The sequence below is a fragment of the Notamacropus eugenii genome, chromosome 4, assembly GCF_028372415.1.
Source record: "Notamacropus eugenii isolate mMacEug1 chromosome 4, mMacEug1.pri_v2, whole genome shotgun sequence".
Classification (NCBI taxonomy): domain Eukaryota; kingdom Metazoa; phylum Chordata; class Mammalia; order Diprotodontia; family Macropodidae; genus Notamacropus; species Notamacropus eugenii.
Window position 1 is genome coordinate 470,443,806 of NC_092875.1, and position 15,509 is coordinate 470,459,314.

Sequence of the window (15,509 nt, forward strand, 5' to 3'; positions counted from 1 at the left end):
AACTCTCTAGAACGTCAGCAGTGAGTTTATAATTGTCAAGTCCAGTGATCTTTTTTCAATCCCTAGATTCCTTGAACTCAAGGCAGTATTTGTCACTGTCCACTACAACTTTCTGAATACTCTCCCGTCTCTGCCTTCTGAGGTATTGTACTCTATTGATTCTTCTCTTTCTTCTTAGATCACCTTTCTATTTCCATTGCTGGATCCCCATCATCTTTTTGACCCTTTAAGTTTGGGATAACCCACCATCCTGCCCTTAACCTGCTCTTTTTTTTCTTTATTGTCTTGCTCTCCCTTGGTAATCTCATCTGCTCCTTCTGCTTCAACTATCATTTATCTGCAACTGACTCTCAAATTTATATTTCAAACCCTTTCTTCTCTCTTCCTAATGGTACTAATGGTTTTTTTTATATATATTGTGAGGTATAATTCCGTATATCAAGTACACCTTAGTAGGTTTTGTAAGGGATTGCAAAATGTCTGATCCCATAGAGGAATCTAATTGGTCACTGGAGACAATGCCCATAGGTGGACAGAGAACTCCAGTGTGTCTTTTACTTAACCTTTTGGAGTTATGGAGACATAAATTATGGAGAGTGTTTGAAAAGACAGTATTTTTTTTTCCTCTTCTCTCAACCAAAAAGAACTAAAAATCTTGTGAGGGGTGAGAATAAAACAATATAAAAAAGACCAAGCAGAATCATATATTAAAGCATCACCATCATCAGATATTATATAGGAGAGCTGGCCACCTCACAATACTCAGTGGCAAATGGCCACTGTTGTTGCTGCCGCCATAACCATGAACTTGGGTGAGAGAGAGAATGATGAGAATAAGAAGGTGTAGATGGTAGCTTTTGCCTGTATGCTATGAACCATAATGCTGAAAGTCCCACCCTCATCTCCTACTTCATACTGCCTATCTCACTGTCTATTTCCAATCCATATTTCTTTTGAACAGTTTGTTCTCTTTCCATATTGGTCATGTTCTCAAAAAGAATCTGCTCTTTATGAGATAGTTCTCTATTTGTGGCTGTATCTTCACGTGTCTTAAAAGAAATGGTAGAACAAAAGACTATGGTTGATCTGAAAAACACATAGAGCAGGATATTTTCTTTTCAGATCTCTGGGATATGCCCATGTAGAGGCTTGACACAAACAAAAAAGAGATTACTGAAAAGAAGAGGAAAGGAGAAAAGCCATATGAATCTAGACCTTGGATTTCCATGGATACAATTGAGCTAAGTGAGTAAAATTGAGTGGCATTAAGGAAAATTATGCTTGGTAAATAAGAGGCTGGAAGCACTTCCTTTAGAGGCAGATGTTTTAGATGCTCCAATTATTTTCTTGTTCCTATCTACATATTAGAGGATTTCATCTTTCTCTCCATCCCTACTCCAAAGGTCAGAGTGGAGGGAGGTAAGAACAGTCATACCTACGAGACATAATAGAAGGAGTTGTGAAAGAGTGACTCTGAAGGAAAATGGCACTTGATCTGAGCATGGAAGGAAACCAAAGATTCTAAGAGATGCAAGAGTAGAGGAAGCTCCTTCCAGTCATGGGGTAAAGTCTATACAATTCTATCCCCATCATACCTTTTGCTTCTGCCCCTTCTCTATTCCCACTGATTTAGAACGTAAGCTCTTTCAGGGTACAGATTATCTTTTGCCTCTTTTTGTATCCCCAGTGCTTAGCACAGTGCCTGGCCCTTAATTGTAGGCACTTAATAATTACTTATGGGCAGCTAGGTTACACAGTAAATAGAGCACTAGACTTGGATTCAGGAAGATTCATCTTTACCAGTTAAAATCTGGTCTCAGACACTTACTAGCTGTGTGACCTTGGGCAAGTCACTTAACCCTGTTTGCCTCAGTTTTCTCATCTGTAAAATGAACTGAAAAAGGAAATGGGAAACCACTTCAGTCTCTCTGCCAAAAAAAAACCCCAAATGGGATCACAAAGACTCAGACATAACTGAAATGACTAAACCACAACAGAATAAATCTTTATTGATTTGCTTCCCTAGCATATTTTCTCATCACCACCTAGATGAACTACCATCATAACGTACCAAAACGTCTTCTTGCCTTAATTTCCCCTGGCATTGAAAACACTTCACAATCTGGTTCCTGTTACCTTCACAGTCTTGTTACACATTTCTCCCCTTCACACACTCTACCATTCAGTTAAATTATATTACTTGCTACTCTTGCTACATAACTTCCCATCTCCCATCTTCATACCTCTGCATAGGCTGTTTCCTGTATGTGGAAGGCATTGTTCTATCACCTGTACCTCTTGAGATCCCTTAACTTCCTTCAAAACTCAAGTTTGAGCTGACCATCTCCCCCTCAACTCCTTGAACCCTAAAATGACTTTGTAGTGACTGTATTTACTTATATGGGTACATGTCTGCCATGATAGAATGCATACACCTTTAGTGCAGGGACTGTTTTGCTTTTATTTTTGGCTCTTCAGCATCCTGATACCTAGTAGGCACTTAATAAATGCTTGTTGGTTTCTTGAGTGAAGAAGGATCTCTTTTACAACATTCCTAACAAGCAGTCACCTAGTCTTTGCTAGAAGAACTCTAGGAAGGAGTAATCCATCACCTCCTACATTATTCCATTTCACTTTTGGATAGCTCTTATTGGTAGGAAGTTTTTCCTCATGTGTAGCCTCAATGTTCTTATTCCTGTCCTGCTGCCAAAAGGGAATAAGTCCAATAAGTCTGATTCCTCTTCTATACTGTACTGAGGGCTCCAAGTTATTACTGGTTGGAGCTGGGACAAAGTTGGGTGGATACTTGTTAGGGGCTTCATATTCTGAGTTCTTAGTAGGTAGGCAAATACAAATACATTCACACAATCTGGAAAAAAACAACTCAAAAAGTATACTTTATAATAGTCATACTTTACTATTATCTTCCAATATGGGCAGCATGAAGTCTTGCAATTATTTTTATGCCAAAACCAAAAATAAAACAAAACAAAACAAAACAAAAACAAAGCAGAATATGAAATCCATAAGTTATAATAACATCAACAAAATGAGTTTTCATACACACACACACACATACACACACACATACACACACACATACATACACACACACATACACACACACACACACATACATACTATGCATAGGGCAGGAGCAGCATGACTTTGTAGATAAACGCCAGGTTCAGAGTCACAGAGATCTTGCCTTAAGTCATACCTCCCCTTTCAGATTGCCCTTCTGTACACGCATGCACACACACACATATCTCATACATACTTGGTTATTTATATGTTATCTACTCTATTAGAATATGTGCTCCTTGAAGGCAGGGATTGTGGTGGAGTTCTGTTTTGTTTTTTTTCCTCTTTACTTGTATCCTTAGCACTTAGCACAGTGCTTAATAAATGCTGACTGACTGACTCTTCTAATACAGGCTGGCTATGTATAGGCAGGTCATTTAACCTCTCAGTGCTCTTGACAACTCTCTAAGATTATCAGTTTCAGAGCAAGTATTGATGGTCCGCATTGTAAGATGGCATCCTCTCCCTGGGAGATTCCTATGCCTATGGAATATCAGTTTCTGTTCTTTAATGAGTGTTACAGATACAATCAAAACATTGAAAAATAGTTCCTGTCCTCTGGGAGCTAACTGAAATATATAATATGTAAAAAGATCCTAGTTTGTAAAATGAATGGTTGGACTAAATGGATAAGGTCCCTTCTTGCTCTAAATCTATGAGCCTAGGACATAATTTCATCTGGTCTTTTCATTTTATAGTTGAGGAAGCTGAGACACAGAGACAAGTAAATAGCAAGTAATTGGAAGAAGAAAGTACTAACAGTAAGGAGGGCTCATGGAAGGCCTCCCATTGGAGGGGGCCCCTGAGTGGATCCTAGAAGGAAGCAAAGGAAAGTAGAGTAATGCTAAGTTGTGAAGGATCTAAATTCAAAGCAGAGAAATTAGCATTTTATTTTAAAGACAGCAAGAAGCCAAAGAAGATCTTTGAACAGAGATGTGACATGACTAGAGAAGTGCATTGCAAAGATTCTTTTGGCAGCTGTATGGAAGGCAGCCCGGAGAAGGGGAAAAGCTACAATCAAGTGGACAAATTAAAAGGTAGTCATAATTGTCTAGTTGAGAGGGCATGAATCATGGCGGTGGCCATGTGAGTGAAGACAAGGCATCTATTAAGTGTTTATTATGTTCCAATTGTTGTGCCAAGCATCCTCTTTGGGATCCATTCACCCAATCCACTCTCCCTGGCAGGTTGGGTTCCCAGAAGAACAGCTAATACTACTTTCAGGTTTCTAGGGGGTAATCCTGTAGATAACTGTCCTAACATTAGATCAGGAGCCCCTACTGGTGGACTTCCCATAAATAATCAGCCAGTAAACGAAGTTCTTATTACAGACATTTATTGGAAGAGCAGAGCCAGAATAATAGTAAAAAAGCATTTCTTCCCAACATCAGCAGTGACTCCCAAATCTGTATGGGACAACAGGATAAGGAGCGGGAACAGACTTAAAATAAATAGCAATCAGGGACACTAAGTTCCAAGGTTGTTTGTCGCCTTTAGGGAGGAGATAGGAGAAGTATGGGCTCTTCTTTCCTGTTTTCTGGCTATGTTCCATCTACCTTCCCCCAACATCAGTCACCAATTAATATCTTACAATGACATTTAGCCAATTAACACTGATTAACTTTTCTAAAAGGGTATTTACTGAGAAGATAAAGCAAAAAATGGAAACTCAAACTGGAAACATGCTCTCAGTTCCTATGGAGAGGGAACTTAAATAGTTACCACAAAGTATTACATACAGGCACACTCCCCCTCATGTACTCATACACACACACACACATACACACACATATACACACACACACACTGTGTGTAAACTGGGTATAGCGCAGCTAATGGACAATTCTCTGACTTGTTTGCAGGATATATTGTCTTTCCTCCTGAGACCATACACAGCTGGCCTCATCAAGCAAGGTCACCCTTCAGGGCTAGTTCCTCTCTAGACATTGCTGTTACTGGCAGACTCCATTACTGGCTCTCATTGTTGGACCTCCAATGACTCTTCCAATCTTTCAAAGCTCACAAGGTCATAACCTCGTCTGTCCCATCTCCAACATTCATTCACCTTAGATGAGGAAGGAATAAACACACAGATAAAAAAAAAGTAACAGCATCACATGTTCATGATCATGCAGAGAAGAAGCAGCCAACAGCAGCCACACCCATCCCACAGACCAAATGCTCAGAGCAGGACTAGCCTTGCTGACCAAACGGGAATAGGAGAAAGTTTGTCAATCAAGTCTTTTGTGTGAATACTCAGCATCCAGTTTAAAGTTTTTTAATCACCAGTAAGTGAACAAGAAAAAGGGAATATCTCTGAAGCAGGGAGAGAAAGAGTCTCCCCATCACACATTTCCAGAAGCAATCTTGCCAAGCCTCCACATGGATATAGAGCCAGCTGTGTCTGCTCTAAAGTCTGGGTCTTCATCGATCAACCCTTCTCCACACCCCTATTATGAGAAATAAAGCAAAAGTCCTCTCTGCCTTCAAAGACTTCACATTCTGTACAAGAGCTAGAATCAGCAAGACAGCGCAAGCAACCAGATCCAGAGGAAGAGGCAGAGTCAAACCCACTCTTCTCAGACTGGTTGTTCATTCCATGTAGGCAGCTCATGGAACAGCTTTGTCTTCCCTTTTCTTTCCTGTTACTCTTAGCTTCTCCAGGCTCTCTACCATCTTAGATATTGGATTAGCTATCATCCTCTCACAATGAAAAACACCTTCTCTTTTCTATTTAGGCAGATTCATTTCTTCCTTTCTTCATCTCTTATTTATTTATTTTCTATCAACCTATCTATTTATTTTTAATTTTTACCTAATTCTTTTTATTTCAAAATTTTCTCCCTCCCTTCTTCCCTTTTCCCACCTATGGAGAAGGCAACCAATATGATATCAATTATACACATGAATTCTGATCCACTTCTTTGGATCAGCCTTCATGAGTTGCGAGTTAAATTGGAAATACCCTTTAGAAGGGTAATAGCTTAATCCTGTTAAGAATTCCATAATACCCAGATACCCAGAATCTCCATTGGTCTGTCTCAACAATCTGGATAGGTCTGCTCAGCCTGATGGTGGAAAACATTCCCACACTGGGCAGACTGCTTCAGACTGCCAAAAAAAATAATTAGTCACCTTAAGTGATAGGATTTTCCAGTTCAAGTTCAAGGTCCTTCTGAATGGAAAGCAGAGAACATTAAAAGGTACATTTTGCCTCTCACAACTTTCTCAAGGACTGGACCTATTTAAAATCTGTCATGGCCCCCAACAAAGCTAGCAAGATTTGCTCATTTCAATCCAATCTATATTTCAGGAGATAGTATCACTTTCACTTCCTTTCCCTTCCCTAATAAGAAGGCTGATATCACAGAGAAAATCGTTGCACCAAAGCCTACTGACATACATGTCTTTAAAAAGTCCTAGTGTAGTGTTAAACTTTTCAAGCATAAGCCATTCTAGTTTAAAACTGCACTAAGCCTTTTGGGATACCTCATGTATAGCCCTAATCACAGCTCCTAAGAATTCTTCAGGATCTGGGCTGTACTTTTCCACTTGATCCGGATGGCGGTATGACATTAAATGACATTTCATTATGATCTACTAGCCTGATGTTAGTCATGCTACATTCTAGGGTAAGTCTGAAGGAAGTCGAGATAACAATGTCAGTCCAAAGACAAGGAAACCACGACAGAAGCCTAAATAATCCTGGGTCTCTTTAGGAGTTATTTGTCTGCTCAGGCTACTGCATTTCATTGCTTGACGTCTGTTTCACAATCTTTTACATAGGATATAATTTTATCCATTAATTTCTAGAGACATTGTTTTAGAAAAGAATAAAATAGATTGATTGTCTGACTATGAGTTAGGAGCCCTTTTTTGTCCTGACTTTGCTACTGACTCACAATGTTAATCCAAGCAAGTCACTAAACCTCTCATTATTTTTCTTTCATCACAACCCTTTGGGAATCTTCTTTGCCAAATCATAGCTTGCTCATCCACAAAATCTCCATCTTCCATCAAAATAATTCTTGCTTTAGCTTCTTATCTTTTAGGGTCCATTTTATACCCCCATTATCTTCTCCTGCTCAGATATTTATCAAATTATCTTGTCCCCTTTCTGATGTTTCTGCTTTATGACTTCAATTTCCCCTTTCCTTGTTTTTTTTTTTCATTTTCTATATATAGTTTCTCCGTTCTTCACAATTTCAGGGTGCTTCCTCTCCTTCATTTCAGCTAGGCCATTAGTCAGTATAGCGTCTTATGTCTTTGAATGTGACCCATTCCATCTAGATTTTAGACAGATAGTATTGTAATTATATCTCAACTAATTTCTACATTTTCCTACCTGCAATTTGAAGGGGGCAATTTATGCTCTAACTTTGACCTTATTCTCTAAGCCTAAGCTGATAATAATACAGAAAAGCTTGCCATATCTCTTCACCCTCAGAAATCATTAAGACTGAAACTTCAGTGACAGAAATAGACAGCAAATATTTTAGTGAGCATTATTATAAAGCCAAAATTTATAAATGCAAAAGAGGTGAAGAATTCATCTAAATGAGTTCATGTTGTTCCCATCTGACTTAGACTTGTCCACAAGAGAATTTTGTTCTCTGCCTTCTTCTACTCTACTACATCTGAACCATAAGTTTCATTTCACAAATTGATTTAAGGAGGAAAAAAATGTTAAATTTAGTCCAATAAATCACTTTTGAGGGAAAATAGTTGAACATGACTGATATGATGCCGGATTTAGAGCTGAGAGAGATCTTAGGAATCATGCGGTCCAAGATTCTCATTTTAATCAGAGGAAATTGAAGAAATTAAGTGGTTTGTCTGAGATCACATAAGTGATAAGGTGAAGTTTGAACCCAGGTCCTTGGATTCCAGATTTGGCATTGTTCCTACTGCACCACTCTGCAGCCAGTTATATTACTTGGCAATGTGGTACCATGGAAAGACTATTTGCTGTGGAATGTAAGGGTCTGGATTCAAGTTTTGCCCCAAGTGCCCACTATCTTTTATGACCTTGGGCCAATCACTTGGCCCCAACAATTTCTTCACCAGTAAAACAAAGGGGTCTGAACTAAATGGTTCCAGTTCTAAATCTATGATCCTGTGTTCAAAACCATTCATTATTTATGGCTTAGAATTGATCACATGCAAAGTGAAGTGAGCAGAAGGAGAACATTGCACACAATAACAGCAACATTGTTGTGTCATCAATTGTAAATGACTTAGCTCTTTTCAGCCATACAAGGATCGAAGACAATTTCAAAGGACTCATGAGAAAAAACACTATCCACCTCCAGAGAAAGAACTAATGGAGTCTGAGTGCAGATTGAAAAATACTATTTTCATCTTTATTTTTTTTCATGTTTTTTTTTCTTTTGGTCTGTTTCTTCTTTTATAGCATGACTAATATGGAACAATGTTTTCCATGATAGCACATACACAGCCTATACCAAATTTACTCAATAACTTTCTTATATATTTAAAAGAAAGAGTAAATTGTACATAATAGATTTCCAGTTTCATGTAAAATCATCTTTTCTATTATACTGTTATGGAAATGCTTGTTTTATTCTATAAATTCAAAATAAAATTAATAAAAATTTTAAAAATAAATCAAATTGTTTACATCTTAGGTAGAAGGAGAGGATAGAGGGAGAAAATTTGGAATTCAAAAAATTTTTTAAATGAATGTTAAAATTTGTCTTTACATGTGATTGGAAAAAATAAAACTCTATAAAAAAGAATTGATCATAGGTAAAATTTTATTATCCTAAACAAGAGCAAGGAAACTTCTTTTAAAAAAAGACCTTGTCAATTTAGTAAATTCAACAAACATTTATCAAGTTCCTATATGTATTTTTTGGTTCATTATCTCTATTGAGGCCTTTAGATGTAGGAGGGAAAACATTTTTTTCTCCAAAACATAAATTTACAATCTAAGAATGAGGGAAAGGTTGAAAGAGCACATTTTGGATTAGAATCGAACCCTAACCTAGAATAGAATCCCAACCCCTGGAGGTCTTTAGAAAAAAGACTGGATCACTAGTTGGGGTGGATGCAGGCTAAAGATTTATCTTTAAGCGTGAGTGGGACCACTTCTATAAAGCACATTCCGTTCTTTGATTCTAATCTAATTCAATCCTTTGCCTCTTGGCTGAACCACATATAAATCATTCCAGAAGGAAATGTTATGTTAAGGAAATGCTTGTTGGAAGCATTATGGAATTATGGAAGCATTATGTTGGAAGTTCATGGAATAAGCTTTATTAACTATCCATTCTGTGACTCCCCACTTATTTTGCTAGTCACCCACAGGTTGGGTCTTTGTTAAGTCCCAAATCCCCAATGAATTCAATCAAATGGGAAGTCACTCCAGTGGGGAAAAAATGAAATTAAAAGGTATGATTCACATTCAAAATGATCAGTCTGTAATCCTTCAACAAAGCCTTACTCCTTAGAAATCAGAAGTTCAATCTAAATCAATCTTGCTACTCTTGCTTGAATGTAAGGCCACGATTCTACATAGGGAAGAGAGGCATTTTCCCATCCTTGAACATGGCCACTGTCAGTCCTATTTCCTCTTTTCATCATAGTACTATATCAGTATTTCTTTCTGTATCTTTACTTTAGTTTTATACATAAGCAGTAGCTCTCCAAGGTCCTGGCAGATTTGCTTGCTTAGCCATATCAATGTGGATATCCCTGAATAGGATTCTGTATGGTTAGTATCTATCCTATAACAACATTAGTCAGTCAACAAACATTTATTAAGTGCCTAGTATGTACCAAGCACTGTTTGTTTTTGTTGTTGTCCAGTCATTTCAGTCATGTCTGATTCTTTCTGGCCCCATTTGGGGTTTTCTTGGCAAAGATACTGGAGTGGTCTGACCCTTCCTTCTCCAGCCCATTTTACAGATGAGGAAGCTGAGTCAAACAAAATTAACTGATTTGCCCTGGGTCACACAGTTAGTAAGTGTCTAAGGCTAGATTTAAACTCTTGAAGGGGAGCCTTCCTGTCCAAGTCTGGTGCTCTATCCACTGCACCACCTTGCTAATTGACAGACACTGTGCTAGGCACCAAAAGAGGCAAAAAAAAAATCCAGTTCTTGCCCTCAAGGAATTCACAATCTAATGGGAGAGACAAGAAAATAGATATGTACACAAAAGATACATATAGGATAAATAGGAGGAAAAGCATTAGAATTAAGAAAGGTTGGTAAAGGCTTCCTATGGGAAAATGGGATTTTAGCTGAGACTTAAAAGAATCCACAGAAGCCACTAGGCAGAGATGAGGAAGGAGAACATTCCAGCCATGGAGGACAGTCAGAGAAAATTCCCAAAGCTAAGAGAGGGAGTGTCTTGTTTTGGGGACAGCCAGGAGGCAAGTGTCACTGGAGCAAATAGTATGTGTTGAAGAGTAAGGTGTAAAAGGGAGGGGGAGAGATAGGATGGAGGGAAATATAGTTAGTCTTTCACAACACGACTAGTATGCAAGTGTTTTGTATGACTACACACATATAACCTATATCAAATTGTTTGCCTTCCCAATGAGGGTGGGGAGGGAGGGAGGAAGGGAGAGAATGTGGAACTCAAAGTTTTAAAAACAAACATTAAAAATTGTTTTTACATGTAACTGGGAAATAAGATATATAGGCAATGGCATATAGAAATCTATCTTGCCCTACAGAAAAATAGAAGGGAAGGGAATAAGAGAAGGGAGGGCAGATTGGGGAAAGGATAATCAGAATGCACAAAATTTTGGGGTGGGGGGAGAGGAGAGATGGGGAGAAAAATTGGAACTCAAAATCTTATGAAAGTGAATGTTGAAAACTAAAAATAAATTAATTTTTAAATCTTTTTAAAAATAAAAAGAGAGATTGTAATCCAAAAAAAAGAGTAAGGTATAAGAATATTGAAAAGGAAAGAGGAGGCTATATTACAAAGAACTTTGAACTTCAAGCAGAGGATTTTGTATTCAATCCTGGAAGCCATAGGGAGTCACTGGAATTTATTGAGTAGGGAGAATGACATGGTCAGACCTGTTCTTTTTAGGAAAATCACTAGCACTTTGATGCCTGAATGGAAGAGAATTAGGAGAGACTTGAGGCAGGCTGACCCACTGGCAGGCTACCGTTATTGCACAGGTATGAGGTGATGAGAACCTGCATTGGTAGGTCCTAGCAACAGATTGGATATTGTGTGTATGTGTGTGTGTGTGTGTGTGTGTGTGTGTGTGTGTGTGTGTGTGTGAGTGTGTGTGAGTGTGTGTGTGTGTGTGCACGAGTGTGTGTGTGTGTGTGTGTGTGAGAGAGAGAGAGAGAGAGAGAGAGACAGACAGACAGACAGACAGACAGACAGACAGACAAAGAGAAGAGTTGAAAATTATGTTAAGCTGAGATCCTGAGGGCCTGGGAGGATGGTGTTACCCTGTATAGTAACAGGGCAAGGGGGAATTATGGGGAAAGCTGATGAATTTGGTTTTGGACATACTGAGTTTAACATATCTACCAGACATCCAGTTCAAGATGTCTGAAAGAAAATAAGAGATGCAAGATTAGAAGTCAGTAGAGAGGACAGGATAGGCAGATTTGAGAATCATGCACATGGAGATAGTATCCATGGGAACTAATGAGATTGACAAGTGAAGTAGTATATAAGAAGAAGAGAAAAGTGCCCAAGAATGAACTTTGTGGGACACAAAGTTAGACCTCAATGAAGATCCAGCAAAGGACAGAGAAGGAATGGTCAGTGAGGTAGGAGGAGAATTAGAAGACAGTGGTGTTCTGAAACCTAGAGAGAAGAGAGTGTCAAGGAGGAGGGAGTGATGAACAGTGTAAGGTCCAGAATTCCCCTGGCTGGGGAACCCTGTACCTTCACCATAGGAGTGGGGTGAGTTTGATATCAAAGAAAGAAGTCAAGGTGCTCCAGATTGATGATAGGAATTTAACCAATTATTATGAATACTTACAAACAGGGGCAACCTAGGGAGCCTTCTGGACAATTCAGTGGATCCCCACAAAGACCCCCCAAAATCCCTGTGGTAATTATAGAAATCAGACAAAGGGAGGAGGAGCCACAGGGTGCTTCACTACAGACTGGTGGATATTTGGGGGTTTTCTGCTTAGTTAATGTTTTGGCTAATATTTTAGTTTATACTTAGCATTGAACCCAGTTCTCAGACATGCAGGCATTTACCAAACACCATTGGGTAAATGCCCAAGGTACTCAAGGTTAGGTGCTGCTCATGTACTAGTCATGCACTAGTCACAGTATCTAAGTTATGACTCAGTGTCTGAATTATGATTCAGTAGCTGTTATGATTTTTAATAGGTCACCATGCCTGAGGTTCCACTTTTCACAGAGTTTAAGTTCATGGCTTTTACTTCTTACTGTGTATTATGACTTTTCCCCAATATGAACTCCACAAACAGTGTCAAAGTCTACACAGAGGTCAAGGAAAATGAAGACTGAGAAAAGGTCATAGGATTTAGCAATTAAATGATCCTTGAAAGAGCAGTTTCATTGAAACAGTGAGATCAGCAATCAGATTGCAGGTGGTAACAAAGAGAGTGAGAGGAGAGGAAGTGGAGGCACCTATTGTAGATAGTTTTTTTAAGGAGTTTAGCCACAACAGGCCAAGAGATATAAGACTATAGTTAATGGGAATGGAAGGATCAAGTGAAATTTTTTTATGGTTTGTTATATAAAAAGGGTATTACTAGAAAGAGACAGTATAGTATAATAGATGGAGAGCTGACCTCCAAGTCAAGAAGACTTATAAATTCTAGTTGACTTGGCTTGACCTGGGTTCATTCCTGCCTCTGACATTATTGACTGCATGATCCTGGGGCAGTCATTTAATTTGCCAATACCCTTAAGCAACTCTGTAAAATTATAAATTGCAAAGATGGTGCTGGCTTACATTGGTAGAGGAAGTTTCTCACCTGGAATTCCCAAATATATGAAATCCCTGCCCTCAACACATACAAAACCAACACCATATCAGTAATATACACCTTCATTCATCTCAACAGGTTTCTAAGGATGCGACATTATAAATGCACAAAAAGATATCCCTGTTTTTAGATCTACAGCTACAAGGGGCCACAGAACCATCGAACTGTTTCCTTTTAGAGTTAAGAAAACTGAGGAGACCAAGGGAGATGAAATGATTTGCCCAAGCACACACAGGTGGGATTTAAACCGAGATTCTCTGACTCTTTTGCTCAGTCATTTTTCAGGCATGTTTAACTCTTCATGACCGCGTTTGGGGTTTTATTGGCAGAAATAGTAGAGTGACTTGACATTTCTCTCTCCAGCTCACTTTACAGATGAGGAAACTGAGGTAAACAGGGTTAAATGACTTGCCCAGAAACACACAGCTCACAAGTATCTCAAGCTGGATTTGAACTCATAAAGATGAGTCTTCCTGATTCCAAGCCCAGTCCTCTATATACTACTCCACCTAGCTGCCCTTTCTATGACTCTAATCAGTGCTAGTACTGGATCATGAATATTTACTTGAGGAGGGATGAGTCTATGGTTTGGAAAGCAAGATAATACTTAAGAAGTCTTCCTGGTGACAACTTCAAGCAACAGGATATAGCCCTAGTACAAATCTCCAAAAAGGGAAGGCCCAAAATAACCAGTAAAGAGAGGAAGAAAATGGGTCTCTGGTGTGATTCTCCAAGCTCCTCTCTACTCTAGAGTAGGCAAGGGAGGAGAAAAGAGGGGAAAACACACTATCACAGATGGGCCATAGGTGGCTCTTCTCCATTCTGAAACCCAGCAAGAGGTCACAGGAAGTGAGTGCTGCCTTCCTTTAAGTTATACCGTTTGGGGGGAGGATGAGACTGGAGCAAAATTAATAGAGTTGGTAGAGGTTGGTGGTGTTTTGATTCTGAAGCACTACAAGACTGAGTTGAAACAAAATCCTAGTTTCTTCACTATCCTCAGCTGCCTTTCTCTTACTTCCCTTCCCCAACTAAGTCTCCCACCCTCCACTGCATAGTTCCCTTTTACCTGGCAATCAATTGTTGAGGAGGGTGGGAAAGGTCTAACTAACCGGGAGGGTTAGGGAAAAGCCCCAGGGTTAGAGAGGTAAGGTTATTATGGAGCAGAATTGCCTTGGAAATGAAGATAGCTAGTTAAGTACCCTTCCCCCAAGATTAAATACTGATCTATTGATTTGTTTTAATAATCTGGAAGTAAAGCTTGTATACCAGCTGGTATAGGTGGACTTGGAATAAGGAATACATCAGTTCAGATTCCACTTCTGACCTTTGCTAGCTGTGGAACCATGGACAAGTCACCCAACCTCTCTGAGTTGCAATTTTAGTATGTGTAAAATGGGGGAAATATACTTATAACTTTCCTCAGAAAATTGTTTTAAGGCTCAAATGAAAAAATATGTAAAGAACTTTGAAGAGCTTAGAACATTATATAAATTCCATTATTATTAAATGAGTGAGGGGGTGGGGTAAGAAAGAAGGGAACAAGCAGTGGAAACCATGCTTTCTGAGAAGGAAATGAAAGAATACAGGAATTTTTAAAAGAATATGGCAGAATGGGACAACAAATTTTGTTAATACTCTGTCATTGTAGCCTTCAAGTCTTGAGCTTGATCCTATGGAGTTTCTTGGTAACACTGAGAGAAAAGTGTTTCAGTGAGCTAAGCCAGTCTAGAATGTTGAAGATGGGATAGATTTGCATTGTAAGTGAATTGGATTAAAGTTAATTTTATAATATCCAGCAATCCTAGGCAGAGTTCATGTAGTCAACATACTGAGGACATACTACATAATTAAAATTATTCAGCAGTTCAAACACTCTAGAGATAGATTGCTGGTTGATGAGCTTTTATAACAAAGACAGACCAGGATAACGGTAAGATTAATGAACAGAAATATACCAGAGGTGATATATTACTGAAGAAAGTCTGGGCAATTACACTAAACCCTCTAGATTCTTTGACTTTGGGTCTTAAATTTTTCTTGCAGGGGAAGAAGGAGTAATTGAAAAAAAAATACTTTTATTCTCTATTTCTAGGATTCCTCTTAAAGCTTGTGTGTGCACACATTTTGGTATCTTGCAAAAGATATTTAAATTTCCCCCCAAAATTAACCTTCAGGGGGAAAAAGAGTGAAAGGTGGGAGAAGTGGACTTTCACTTCATTCCTTGAAATCCTTACATGTCAGTTGAGCAAGGAGGAGAACTTCTCATAAATAGGATTCCTGATAAAACTGGGCTGGGTTGAAAATTTGTGGCAGAGAGCTGGACCCTCGTCATACCCACGCACTTTGTCACCGAGATAGGGTAACCCATGGTAACTGAGCTCAGCTCAGTTAAGGGACAGAGTGCCTCCCCTCCTCATTCTGCTATAAAAGAGACCTGTCAAAGAAACCCTACCA